General features: G+C 43.3%; 1 protein-coding gene across 7 annotated transcripts in view; it reads right to left on the bottom strand.

Annotated features, from left to right (window-relative positions):
• PEAK1 (pseudopodium enriched atypical kinase 1) overlaps nucleotides 1–14,552 on the bottom strand; it is a 118,880-nt gene that overhangs the window by 104,024 nt on the left and 304 nt on the right. Inside the window, exons 1-2 of one of the 7 annotated variants that reach the window (XM_067004063.1) lie at nucleotides 4,325–4,343; nucleotides 3,669–3,722 (exon numbers count right to left, since the gene is read on the bottom strand). The exons of 5 other annotated variants lie outside the window; for them this stretch is intronic. The gene's annotated coding sequence lies outside the window, so the exon portion shown is untranslated. Of the gene's footprint in view, nucleotides 1–3,668; nucleotides 3,723–4,324; nucleotides 4,344–14,552 lie in introns of those variants that run through there. One more of the 7 variants, XM_067004064.1, reaches the window with a different exon arrangement.

Here is a 14,552-nt window from a genome sequence, read left to right as displayed (position 1 = left end):
GCATATGAAGTATAAATAGTATCCACAGCTGTGAAATTTATCCTTGGTCATTAAATGTCTGCACAATCTTACAATTTCTAAAAGCGTCTGCATTGCCTACCAATGTGCTGCATTAATATAAACAGCACATGAACAGCCAGAGAGGGTTTAAAAGAGAAGCCCTAAGCAGCAGTTAACTAAACTTGAAAGAGTCACCTTCAGATTCAGAAAGAACCATGAGCTTGCAACTGCTTTGCAGTTGATAAATTTGCCAAGAACACTTTCTAATGTTTTCATCCCACAATCCTGAATTCCTGGTTTATACATTGCGAGAATAACAAAAGCTTGTTTGAAAACCATGGAGCCAAACCACCTCCTGGGTACTCTGACTCTTCAGGGTGCTTGTGTACTGGAAATACTCGGCGTCCTGCAGAAAGTTCGAGAATTGTCTCGTTTGCCCGAAGCACCCACCGCCCTCCTGGTAGAAGGGATGAGGGAACAATAACCTGGAAAGCCTGCCAGATCCCAGCACAGCATCAGCCTAACATCTGGGCACAGCAGCACAACTGAACAAGTTTGGCATATAGGCTGGGTTACCAAAACCAACCCAAAACACACAATGTGCTTGCAGCACTCTGCAGAGGATCAAGCAGAACGGAAGCAAGCTGTGTATTGTATCTTATCTCCATTTTAAGAATCAGCAAATTTGTTAACCACTTTGTCTCTCTGTTTCCAAGGTTACAAGAGAGGCACGACAAAGGCAGGAAGAAAACCTAGATATCTTCTGGCTTCCAAGTTTTTTTTCCTTTTGCTGTTCAGCCATCTTATCTTCCCAAATTGCAGGCTTCACTCTTAAGAGTAATTGATATGCTTAAATAACTCTATGCAGTCTGCTGTTTTTTTTTTGTCTTTTTTTTTGGAGGGGGGTGTGTGATTCTAATCAGTTTTCCTTCTTGCAAATTTGGAGGATTGTTTGGTGATTAAATCTGATCGCTTCTTGTTTAAATCTACTTGGAAATAATCAAGGAAACAATACCCCCACCAGTTCTAGCTGAGGAAAGGACACATACCTATAAAACAAAGTTAAACCAAACTATTTTCAAAGCTATTTAAGTGATGTGAGACAAGACAGGAAACGACATTTGAAGTGTAAATCAAACCTATTGTTTCGTTAAATTGCTGAAAAATCTTTCAATAATTCTCTCCCCCCAATCCGAATTTCTTTGTTCACAAGAGGAAGCATGCAGGAACATGAAAACAAAGTGATGTCCCTCCTCTGCAGAGGAGTAATGAAGTCTCCTCCCCCTTCCAACGGGGATCACAGTTTGCCAGCTCTTTGGCAGCCACTGTAGTATTTAAAATAGAAATGAATCCCAAAATGTGATTTGGCAAACAGCTGCTGAAATACCCACTAAGTCTGTTTTCCGTCTTTTCCATTTCCTTTCAACCCCTCTAGTGTCATCTAGAAAAGCTTTCAGACCCCTCATAGATGAGCCACACGCGCAGCTGGACAAAGAGCCCCCCAAGCACGTGAACTTTCACACAAATGCAACAGATGAATCAGACAGACTTGGCTTTGTGTGGCCACTGCCCAGACGCGGCGACAGCTCCTACAGCTGTTCTTACGCTGACGCACGGTTTGAGTTTTGAGGCAGGCACCCCTCCTGCCTTCCCAGACCCAAAAGCGTCGGCTGGTTTCTCCCCGTCCATTTGTCACCGGTTAAGAGCCGACACTCGCAGTTTTGTAGCTGGTTCCATCAGTTTTCTGGCACACGCAGGCAGCGCTAAGGTTTGCACAACACTATACATTTGCAGTTGCACTAAGGTGAATCGTACAATCGAGGACACGCCATATTTTGCAGATATTTTACAGAGAGCAAACACTGCTGCACTGACAGAAAATACAAGGGCAAGAGACAGCTGATGAATCAAAGACATGAACGCTGCAAAGGGACATCCAAGTGCACTGCCAGACCCAGGCACGCTAGCTGGAGCCAGTCGGCAACAAGCTCCTCCCCAAACTATTGTTTTTGAAAATATAATTTAATATGAAACACAACTTGGCACAGGGTGGGAGCAACGAGCCAGTTGTCACAGATGTTTGAAGCAACAACAGAAAGCACATTTTGCGAACGTAGGTAGGAAACCAGTGGTGAGGAAAAGCCTCCAGTTCAGCTGTTAGCAAGTGCTCACACAGCAGCCAGAGGAGCAGATCGTGTGACAGGTATAACCTCTGCTTCAGTGGACTTAAATCTTTGAAACCCCTAACTTCTCACCAGGAAGCACTGTATACAAGTTAAACCATCTTAAGCATTCACCAAATAAAAGCAGTTAGGTGTTTCTGAATCAAGGGAAGATAAGCTCCAACATTCAACCAGCACGCTGCTTCTTCATCTACTACTAGCTCCAATTTCTAATACAGGCAAAATATCTTTACTATGTTTATGCAAAATCATCAAGCTGCCAGAACAATATCCTGTTCAACATCCTGCAACACACCTCAAGAAAATTTCTGGATCAATATTTTTCCCTCGTTCAAAGAGTAGAAGAACTTCCCAAGCGGTGGTTTAACAGCAGTTAAAAAACACGCAGAACCATGGTTCTGTACGTTTTCAGTTTTAGAAGTTTTATAACCCAGTACAAGACCCAACAGTGATTTCTGCCTCACCACCAATCCAACAGTTCTACAGGAGCATCCGGAAGACTGATTTCACAGCTCACTGGGCCGTGCGGTGTTTGTAAGCCGCTGACCCCAAACCATGGGGAACTGCAAGGGCCTCCTCAGTGGAAGGGAGACTTACAGATTGCTGGACAATTGAAATTGATTTGAAAACCGAGGCTGGCCTGCCAGCTTTTTCTAAAAGACCTTTAAAACCCTCAGTGAGTCATATTAGCCCACACAAGCAAACCAGCACATTGTTCCCATTTCCCCTCCCTCGAAACGCATCGCGCGCTCTCAGTACAATGCTACTGTACAAGTAATTAAGGACTTGCCAAAAGCTACCACCAAGCCCTAATCACAGCAGGACCGCTCTGCATATTTTCAAACAAAACAAAAACTAAACCAGGCTGCTATAAAACAGCCAGTACTGCAAAATCTCTGATGCAGATTAAGAAATAAATCTGCGATAAAGCATAAGCCAGATTAGAGTGCTGCAGAACCTCAGTGCAGAAAGAGCTTCATTTCCTTGCTGCAAGACAGGACTGACTGTTCGTGGCACACATACTGCTGCTATGCACAACAAGTTACAAAAAGCATCGACTCATTTCACCAAATCCTTTAAATGAAGACCACTCAATGCTGCAGACACCTTAATGGTACTTTCCACTTTGCCCTTTTCAGTGGTATTCCCAACTTAGAGTACGAACATTGCTCCCTATGTTATATTTTCTGTACATTTTACAGAAGAATTCAGAAATTGTATGTTTTCAGACTGGCAGGTTTCTGTCAGTCATTCTCATCTCATCTTTACTCAGGATCTGACAATACCAGAAGACTTGAGTGCATTTTATTGTCTTGCAGAGTCTGCCTCACAAATGATGGGAGTGATCTTGAGGTCACTGATGGAACTTTGGAAACATTTCCTTACTTGAGAAGTACTTACTCAGACAGTGACTTGGAGATCAAAGGCGGGATCTTCCATGCTCTGAACGTGGAAAAAAACAACAACAAAAAAAAATGCACCAACCTTTTCACTCTGGGTATTCTTCTCCTATGTTCAAATGGAAGTTTCTGATCAGGTCTGAAAAGCAAGCAACAAACTAAGCATCATCCCAGCTCCCAACTTTTTCCTATTGTTGAACAATACAGAAGTTAATTCCAAAGATTACTCCCAGCTCACGTGCTAGCATTCAGGCATGAGAAAAGTAAATACTAATCAGCAGGTCTGACTGCAAGCTTCTGATATGCAGGGTAGCTCTTCCAGCTCATGGACAGACATACTTAACTAGCAAAACCTATTGTTGCTCTGAACAGAGCACACCACGTGATGCAGCACACGTTTCAACAGCAAGTAAAGCGAGAATGATGATAATACAACAGTCACAAACAGCCAAACACAGCAGTGCCAGGATATGCCCCTAGAAATAATTTTTGTGATATAAACCCATAAATCTTTACCATTTGAACTAAAGACTTAAACCTCTCACAAAAGAAGCAGGAGCAGCCTAGCTGCTAGGATTAAACTACATATCCGTACTGTGTTATGGCAACTAGAAAAATATTTAGTGTAGCTTGCTGTTTCCAAAGGGCTGGGCAGCAAACTGAGTAAGACCCTGAGAGTGTTCTGGGTCCTCTTTTGAACTCTGGAATAATTGACTTTAGGCAAGCTTTTCATTTTCTTACTTGTTAAATTAGTGAATGATGGAGCTGTTGCTTATTGCAGAGGGCTTTTCTTGAGATGATTTCTAAAGCCATTTCCCCCAGTTGTCTACCTGCTTCCAGTGCATAGACAGAGGGGATGCTCACAAGCTGCTTCCTAAGCCAGGAACATCTTCAGGTAAACCAAAGAAAATTTCTGCTCAGAGATGGGAACTTCAGTCACACTTCTCGCTGAAACAGTAGGCCGATATGCTGCTACAAGGAGTTTTTAAATCACTGTTGACTTCTACTGTACTACTCTGCAGAGAAAAGCAGACTCATCCTGAAATAGGAATCGAACTGGAGATTTAACACTACTTCCTAAAACAGCATTAACAGCTGGATTAACAAAAGCATGTTTATGTAAGATATATGTGTCAAAGCTGAGCTCAGATACACAGCTCTCAGTATGAATAGAAACATCTCCTCCTCGAATCAAAGTTGCAGAAGATTGTATTTTCTTTCCAACAATGCTGACAAGTTGATCTTCTGGATTTTTTTTTTTTTTAACCTGGGGGTTACAGAACAACATAGCTTAGAACGATCATATCTGTACCAAATCTTTCTCCTTCATGGCCAAAGGTATCTACAATCCAACAGTCCTCTTCAACTACCAACAGAAATTATATACCTTAACTTTCACAAATACTGAAGTGGATATTAATAACTGTTTTCTGTAACAATACGTAAGACAACTTAGAAGAAGTTTTTACATAAAAGTGCCAAAGCTGACAAGTTTATATAGCCCTGGTTTACCAAAACAAAACAAGCCATAACTTCTAAAATTATTTCTTCAGTTCAAGAACAATTTTCCCCCAAAATGCACACGCTCTTAAGTTGTTGCCTTTTTCCAGATTCCAAAGAAGTCCCTGCAGCCCCATGCCTCTCTTCCTAGGAAGAAGAGGAAGAAATAAAGCAGAGAGAGAGTAATTTAAACAGAAGTTCCAAAAACTAACAACTTCCACAGTGGATGCCAACATTTTCTCAGGAAGTTATAACTTTACACAGAGAAAATTCCAATGATTTTGAAATCTGGAAGCACTATAGAAGACATTTTCTACTCAGAAGACTCCTCACTTAAGCCTCCCATATAAACTATGGTGGACTATGGGTCTTAAGGAGCTCAAAGAGAGGAAAATCTCTTAGATTTTACAGGGCTACAAGCAGCAAAGACTTTACTAAAACCAAAATAAAAACTGAGGTCATGCTTAGAACTTTAAAAACAAAGATTGTGTAATAAAAAGCACAACGCTCAAGAGAGTTGTTCATCTGAAAAATATGCAAAAAAATGGGAAAAAAAGATTTGTTCCAGCACATCTTGAAGAGGCAAAAGAGATTATGTTCCCTCTCTTTTCATGTTGTGTACAGCTTTTCCAAGAGGAACTATTTCTCACAGGTCGTAGCATACCCTGTAAAGCAGAACAGGGCCACTGCTGCATTTAGAAGGTAGTTATAATGGGAAGTCTTCACCTCTGTCTCTCACAGAAACCATAAGGCAGATGTATCTCAATATATTTTTCACTTATAATAAAAGCTAGGTTTCTGATATTTGGGGTACCACTCAATTTCAAGAATCCCTTTAGCTCTGTGAATATTTCTGTGTTCTTAAATGACACTGCCATGCACACCCACGGATACTGAAGTGATAAGGCAATGTTATGTATGTACTGTGTACGTTCCCTACAAGACTGAGAAAGGCACCTTGTGAAGATCGGATTGTCCGTTTTCCTTGCACTTTTTAAACTCTCAGAATAGAAACTGAGGTTTAGTTAATCTCACAAATGCCCGGACACGGTTTCTTTTTTGTGGTGTGACAGCCCTCTATTCTATACCAGCTCATAAAACCACTGCCAAAAAAAAAAGAAAAACACACAAGCATTTTCAAGAAAAACTGTTAAGAGGTTTTAGATAATAACTTGTTGGACTAATGACTGCAAACAAGCTTCTGAGATGAGGCCCATACCGCTCAGTCCTACCAGGATACAGGACTTGCTGAAGCTTTCAACTCTCCACCAGAAGTCATTTTCAGAATTCTTACACACGTTGTGCAGGCAGGGCAACTCATGCTGTGCATCATCATCCAATGAATATAAATATAGCTAACACACGTTTCATCTTCCCTGTAGAACCATTACCCTGAAATTGCTGGGAGAGCTCATGGAAAAACAGTGATGGAAAAGAAACCTTGAACCATTGAGCAAAATCATCTGAGCTAAAAGCAGCTATTTTACATCTGTAGATCCCAGCTCAGTTACAGACATTTCATAAAGTAGCAGGAGAATGTGAACCAAAAATTACATGAAATCCACTATTGCTTCACGCTCACCAAAAGGAAAGAAATTATGTTTTTAAACAGTAATCAAAACTGCTCCTGTATCACTTGAAATGCAAGTTTAAATGGATAAGCATCGCACTCATGAAAGGCACCAGCAGGCAATCCAAGAAGCCATATTGTTCTGCTGTCGAGAGACCTCCTTTGATGCGAGACTGTCCTGACAAATGTTCCTCTCTAACATATTCACTAAAAACATAACACCGATTTTTTTGGAAAAGCACAGCACACACTCGCTTATAAGCCCACACTTATTTTTCATTATTTCAACCGTTCAATAATTGTTTCATCCGCAGTTCAGCTGTTTGCATCCAGTCTGACTACTGCAACTATGAACCAGTATTGGCTTCTCATTTTTCCAATGCATTCTCCACCTTTGCTTTATGTTTATAATTAGACGAAGAAGTACAGCAACTCCCCTAGGCAGCACAATCTGAGAAACTTGAGCGTTACCCACGTAATACAATGTGAGGGACTATTTGCTGAAATTACCCCCCTCCCTCAGTAAGTACTGCCCGCCGCTGGAGGTAGCGTTATTCTGTATACCAATTCACATTTTCTTCTGCATTCTACAGATTTCATTTTGCTTGGATGTTTACAACTTTCATATGAAGGCATCCAAAGTCAGCTTTTTACGTAGATCATGATTACCTGCAATTGTCTGTGTATTAAGTCAACTCTAGAAGAAAAGATAACAAATTAAGTAACGTTTGAAAGGTTAAGAAATCTAATTGCCACTTACATTTAAATGCTGTTGCTTTAGTGTTTCACCTGCTTACTGTGATTTCACAGATGAATTTAGCATATACATGTGCCTTCCATCAAGTGCCCTGGCAGCTGCATTGGAACATTTCAGAAAACACTGTTACACCGCCTTTTCCGTAATTGCATCTGCAGGGGGTTGAGTAGAACCCCGTCTGATAACCCATGCTGGTTATCTTTTCCAACATGTTTCTATACAACACTGCTTCTCAGCCTGCAAATTTGGCTTCAAAAGGTCTGTCAGTTGCTATCTCCATTGTTCTGTTGATATACATTGAAAAACAAAGATAATGTACAACCATAAGCAATGAAGTCAATCTGCAAAGGACAGAGAAGGAAAAAAGCCTGCAATGTTATCACCATCATGCACTACAAAGAAAAATTAAAAAAAGGGTGAGAAGTGGGCTTTTTGCTTTTAATGCAGCACTTCTTGCTATTCACAATATTATGCAATGTGCTATGACTTGCAATGCTGCATTTAATGAATGTATTTACTGAATACCATACTGATGCTGAGTGTTAATACCAATCGGAAAGGAACCTGATTCAGCTGCTGTCTGTGAAAGCAACTGCACAAACAAACAAAATAATCAAACACTTTGCACATTCCAACAAGCAGAAAAACAGAGATAATTATACAGAACACAGGAGAACTCACCATGACTAAAGCTCCAGTACCGCTGAGGAATCTGTCTTACCGCTCCGCAATTCCACCTTGCATCTGCAAAGCTGTCGCAGGAGGATTTTCATGGCAACTGTTACTAACAGTATCTCTATATCTACTGCTAAAAACAGGTACTTTACATAGGGGAGTGCAACATGCCTTCTGATGTACCCCTTTCTGAGCGACTCCCCCCAAAGAGACACCTTTGGAAGAGCTTCGCTCCCACTGGCCCAAGTTAAGTGGGTTTGCTCGCGAGGAACCACGCACCAGCACCCTGCATGCCAACAGGTTCGTGGAGCAAGATGACAACTGCGATACAGCAGCCCAAACCAATGCAGATTGCAAGGCAGATCAAATGTGCTTTAAGCTCTGCTTGGCCTGGCATTTTCTGTAACAGGAATTCTGCCCTCACCGCACAAGAAATTCTTACTAGGCAAAATGCATAGGCACAGGAGCACGTCAGGCTTCAGCAAGCTTTGTCCTAACATGCCTCTGCTTTCCGCACTTCCCAGGCAATCTTTTCAAGCCCGAGATAGTGACCTTTAAACGTGAGCCTGCCTGATTTTCAGAAGGCCTGCCTAATGTTTTAAAAAGTTGTTACAATCTAAAGACACATTCTTGAGAGCTTCATTAGCATCCCACGAAGTCTGAGACTTTCTTGCAGATAATCTGATATCGCATCCCTTTAGACATTCAAATTGTGAGGAAAAAACAATCACAGCATGAAAACACAATTTTACAGATGTCATGTTCTAAAATAGTCAACACGAATGCCTTGGATGCACACTGAACACCAAGCTCAGTGAGTTACTCCCCTGCTTACAACGAACTGCACTGCTCTGCACGACCAAAGCACGTGGAACTGGCCGAAATGAGGGGCTCCGTGTCCCCCCGTTCTCTGCACCTCCCCTTCAGCTGAGCCATCTCCCTGCTTCCGAGGGCTGAGAACATCCAGAGTTTACAGTACAAAAGTCATTAAATAAACTGCCTTTTCCCAGGATCATTCCAAACAGCACAAGTCATGCTCTTTAACCATATAGTTACAGACCCAAAGTCTGACACCAGAGAACATTGTGCAACCTGTTTTTAAGCAAAATACCCCATCTAGAAGAGGAAGGCAAAGACAATTAGGAAGGCAAATGGAAAACCAATTACACAATAGGGCTTATTCCTCCATGGAAAACTCCTATACTAATATTTATTCTCTCTGAGCTTGTATGCATTTGCATTAAACTTCAAAGTTTATTAAAGCAAAACTGATGTAATTCTGAGCCTTCTCGGAGAGAATCAGTGATTTTAATGGGGTTCCAAACAAGCTCAAAGGTTACTCTGCAGAAGATGATTAGGGACGAATACAAGGTGGAGAAAAAGAATGAACTTGCCTCTGGGGAAAGAAAAAAAGGCTAAAAGACTAATAGCTACACAAGGACACTTTCAACTCAAGAACTGTAAGATGTTTAAGTGTTTCCATTACCTTCAGACACGACCATTTTTGAATTTACTGGCCAATGGGAGGTAGGATTACATTTTTCCTTTTTTAAACTGTTCTCTCTCTTGCTGCAATCAGAAAAAACAACACAGAAAGGACTTTAACAGATAAAGAAGCAATACAGTAATATAAAAAAGGCTACTTAGCATCTAAGATCACAGCAAGAGCATCTGCGATGCATACAGGTATTTATATTAGGAGGCAATATACACAAAGTCAATCTAGAAGGATGTCTAAATTTGATCATGTTTATAGCATACACTAGATGTCTTTTAAACGTGTATGAAGGCTTTTCTAACAGTAAGAGCCTTAGAGCTGGAAGACTGCATATAAATAAATATACATATGCAGTATTTACATCATTCGTACTATGTACCATCTTCCTCCTTTGATGGGCTTTTTACAGAGGCCTTTTTACAGAGGCAGCCATTCAAGAAAGAACATTTTAAGATTCAGATACTTATTTAGCGGATTTATAAAAACATTTACGGTTCAGCGGTGAATTTACCACTGAATACTCTCCTATAGAGCCTCTATCAAGTAACATAATAATCCAAATCTGCTTAAGCACCAGTGAGGTTGCATTTATCTGGCAAATTTTTTGCTAGTCACAGTACTTCTAAAATAGTACTGGCTTCACGAAGTAAGGATCTTACTCTTTAGCACCACGCTGAACTGTTATCTCAGACAAGATGTTACTAAAATAAGTATCGCTAGAAGCCTACAATGTTTAGCCTGGCACAATTTTTATCCATTTATTTACTGTGATTTCAAAAACTTTGCTAAGAGTGTCTCCTGAAATCAACAGTGACTGCATTAACACAGTTGAGCATTTTTCAGCAATTACGTTTAAATGCACGTAAGGTTTTTTTAACTGAAATACTACTCTCAAGTACAACGTGGGGCACAGCCTGCCAGTGGAAGGATTTAAAAACGTCTTGTCCAGGTAACATTTTGTATTACACCATTTGTTATTGCTACTTTACTCACGCAAAAGCATCTCGGTTAAGGCCAGTCCCGTACGTGACAGGCACGAGTGGATCTACGAGGCGGAGATTTTCAGAACAATCCAGGTAAAATTCTACGTATCTCTGCACATTGCACTGGAATCTGCCACCCAAGCACTCAAAACGGGAAACCAGTCAGGACGAGTCGTTCCCCCCCCCCCCCCCCCCCCCCCCCCAAAAAAAAACCCACAGATTTTTCAAGCAGAAAAATGAGTTAAAGGCTGATTACAAAACACTTCCCCAAGTGGTGCAGTTTTACATTGACTTTGCATTCATCGCGCTCAGCAATACGTGATTACAGGGCAGAGAGAAATGGTGAGCTAGGCTGCACAGGGTTTCCACAATTTTGGTCTTCTTGGCCTCATCTGAGCAGACAAACCCAGAACCAGTGGGGTGAAGTTGTTTTATAATGCGGTGAGTTAGCACAGCAACTTTTGTAACAGCCCGTGCAATACCCATAAGAAAATCAATTTAAAGAAAGTGACCTCGAAGCTAAACCGCTGCGTAGTTTGCCTCTATCCACATTTTTTTTCCCAACAATCAGGCGATCTCAAATCAACTCAGTCCACTTAAAGAGATACGGGGGAAGAAATTGCTTTAGTGACTCAGCCACTTATCTTAGGCAAAAGGAAGACTGAGATTTTCTCGCACGGTCGATAATTTCTGCTTACGGTTTGGAAAAACCAAAAGGAAACACGCAGGGTACAATACTAAACCACGATTTATTGAAACTGCAGCTTAAAATATTGGACAGCTAATTAGAGCTGTTACCAAGTAAAAACAAGTAATTTATCCTTGTCACTAACACTTCAGAAATACTAAAGCTCTCATATTCTTTTCAGTGCATACTGTTTACTTCTTCCACTTCACCCTGCTTTAAAATTGTGAAAGCCAACTAGCCAAGTGTAATCCCACTTTCCAGCCTATATTTTTCCACCCTTAAATTTAAAAGCGTACTGCAATGGCAATTCTACATTATTGTGTCGATACATGTGAAACAATGCAACGACCTCAGCTTTAGGTCAATGTAAATGCCAGGGTACCCTTAAACAGTGGCCATGTCTGGGAGAACACTAAAAAACCCTCAGAGGAGGTCTTGGTACCCCCCTGCCACAGGTACCACCGCCATGGGCAGAGGCATCGTGCTTCGCCAACCCCTTCTAGCAAGAGCCTAGAGCCTCTTTCCCTTGGCTGTGATCTGGGGCCGGGCATCTCTTCTTCCTGTGTTATTTCATGCGCATGTAGAGCGGATTTTGCCACTCTGGTGATTTTTGGCTGCCGCTCAGCGCGAAGAAACACTACTCGTGGCTTGCGAACAACTTGACATTATTTCTTCGAACTCTGCTTCAACTAATAAACCAAACCGTGGTTTACAGCTTCCCATTTTTGTGTCCTAAGTAGGTTAAAAACATCTGGAGTTATCACATATTAATAGCAGAAAGATAAGGAAGTTTTATTTTCAGTTTCCCATGCCAAGCGTTCTCGTCACTATCTCTTTTCATGTCACATGGCTGTATAATGTTCAATCGCCAGAGCTTTTCACAAATACAGCACTATCTCCTCACTGTACCCATCACCTGCATCTTGCTATTCTGCCCCTACCCGACTGTCAGCTATGACACACCGACTGCACGGGAGGGAGCAGCTCAGCAGGATTCTTCAGGAGCTGCAGCAGCGCAGGAAGTGGGAACAACGGGGAAGCTGGCAGGAGAAGGCCCTCGGCTCGGATCCATACCTAGAAATCCCCAGGTTAGACCTCTCTGGCTATCAAGCTGGGGAAAAGAGGGTCTATCAGGCATCCACAGAAAAAAGACTGTGGAGTCAACACCACCTGAAAGCTGGTCTTGTCAGAAAGGAGTGAGAACAGGAAAAGCAACGACGAGGAGTGAAACCGTGGATCCCTTCGGAGAAAAGGGAAAAGCAAACAGGCAACTCGTGGGGATGGGAGGGTCTAATTCTTAATTGGGATGACGGGCAGCTCTAGGGAAAAGGGAAATCTAACAGCGGAGACTACATAGGAAAAAGGAAAAGGAAAGGAGAGACCCAGGAGTGTTAATCCACTAACAAGGCAGAGAAAAGAAAGCATGTCTCAACTTGTTAACTTGATAGCAATCTTTTCACAGACATATTTTTCCTAGCACAGTACAGAAGCTTAACAGCAATTACCCATGTCTGTGACCCTAAACACTAATTTACAATAGTTATCTTAGTATTTGACTACCCTCATTAGGCAAGAAACCACTTAGGAGTTGTTTGGCCGAACAGCACCGTCCCTCTTGTTTTTCTTTAAGCAATCAATTCCAACCTATATATATATATTTTTTTTTTCAAACACAAACAAATGAATAAGCATTTCAGTAAATATGTTTATAAATAGACTTTTTTTTTTTAAAGAGCCGCAAAGTCAGGAACACAAATTACCTACGAATCTGGAACGGTATTTTGTCTCTTGGCTCTCTCCTTTGAAGCAACTTTAAGACCTGCCAATAAATAGGGAATGCTGTTCTTTTGAAATTAATGCATTTATTTGCATGGCTAATGCACGTTCTGAAACAATGAAAGCCAAACCTCGTGCCCACGAGTGAAGCTCCCTCTCCTATCAATTGCTCACTTCCAGGAGCGCGCAGCTGGGTGGAAGTGCCTGCTGGCAGCGAGGCCGGGCAGGAAGGCGTGCTGCTGGCTCCCCGCTCCGCAGCCGGTGCCTCCCGCCCAGCCTCGGGAACCGCACCGCCACCGCCGCTCAGGTGCGGAGGAACAAACAGAACAACCCAAGAAAGTCATTTAGGAAGTCTGTGAACTGCCTTATCTACGGGAGATAGCCGAACAATAAGGTAAATCCATCACGAAAAGAATGTGCAAGCTTAATCATGGAAAGTTACTCATGGAAAACTGGGTAATTCGCTTCTTGCATACTTCTGCAGCTTAGAGGACAAAATGAGGCTTTCCTGAAAACACACTGCAGCAGCAGCTGTGCCAGAAAGATGCTTCATCTGGATAAATCATCTTAGCTACTTCACAGACAAAACCTTTTAAGCCAGAAGGGAATTAGATTAAGAGCTCTAACTAGTCAAAGTGACCAAATAAAATATCCACAAGTATTTCCTGCGCTGCTGAACTGCTGGAACCAAACCGCCTAAATGAGGCTGTAAGTCAAACAAAAGTCCGACAGAATTAAACACGTTTAATCTGTAACAAAGGTAGTTGTTCAGCTGGTAACTTTATACAAGTTTACTCAAACTTTCTAACTACGCAACCCAGCTACCGGAATTCCAGAGAGTCCTGGCTCCTGAACAACTGTGTGCCCTCCTTCCCACCCATACACCTTGCCTATTATTTTCTCCCCCAAACCTCCGCGTACAAAGCGCTCTAGCAGACACCAGCCCATCTTCGAGCCGCAAAGCACGCGGGAAAAACTCCAGCCCCAGGCGAAGCCCTCCGAGAAGAACAAAAGCCGAACGCTGCCCGGCGGAACGCTGAGAGCCCGGAGCTCGCAGGGGCTTTCAGGAAGGCTCCCCCGGCAAACCGCAGGCCGGACATCCACCGGGCCACGCTCCCGAGCCTCGCTCCCTCCTGGGAGCAGCCGGGCCAGCAAGCCCCAGCTTCCCCCGGCGCTGGAGCCCGGCCGGCCCGACCCGGAGCGCAGAGCAAGCCGGTGGGGAGAGGCAGCGCCGGCGGGCTGACAGGAGCACGGCGCCGGGCGCCTCCGCGCCGAGCCGGGGGGGGCAGCGCTCACCTGGCGCCCGCGGCAGCTCCCGAAGGGGGGCGGCGGGGCCCGGCGGAGCCTCGGCCCCAGGCGGCGCCGAGCCCACGGGGGCTCCCTGCGGGGCTCCGGCCGCGCCCTGCTCCGCCGCGGGGCCCGGGGGCTGCCGGCGGGGAACCGGGGGCACGGAGCCTCCGGGCGGGGCGGGCGCCGGGGGACCCCTCACGGCCCCCCCCGGCCCCCCGCGGCCCCCTCCCGG

This window comes from Anser cygnoides, chromosome 11 (genome assembly GCF_040182565.1).
Source record: "Anser cygnoides isolate HZ-2024a breed goose chromosome 11, Taihu_goose_T2T_genome, whole genome shotgun sequence".
In the NCBI taxonomy this organism is placed as follows: Eukaryota; Metazoa; Chordata; class Aves; order Anseriformes; family Anatidae; genus Anser; species Anser cygnoides.
The sequence above is the reverse complement of the archived record's forward strand: the minus strand, read 5'-3'. Positions and strand labels throughout refer to the sequence as shown.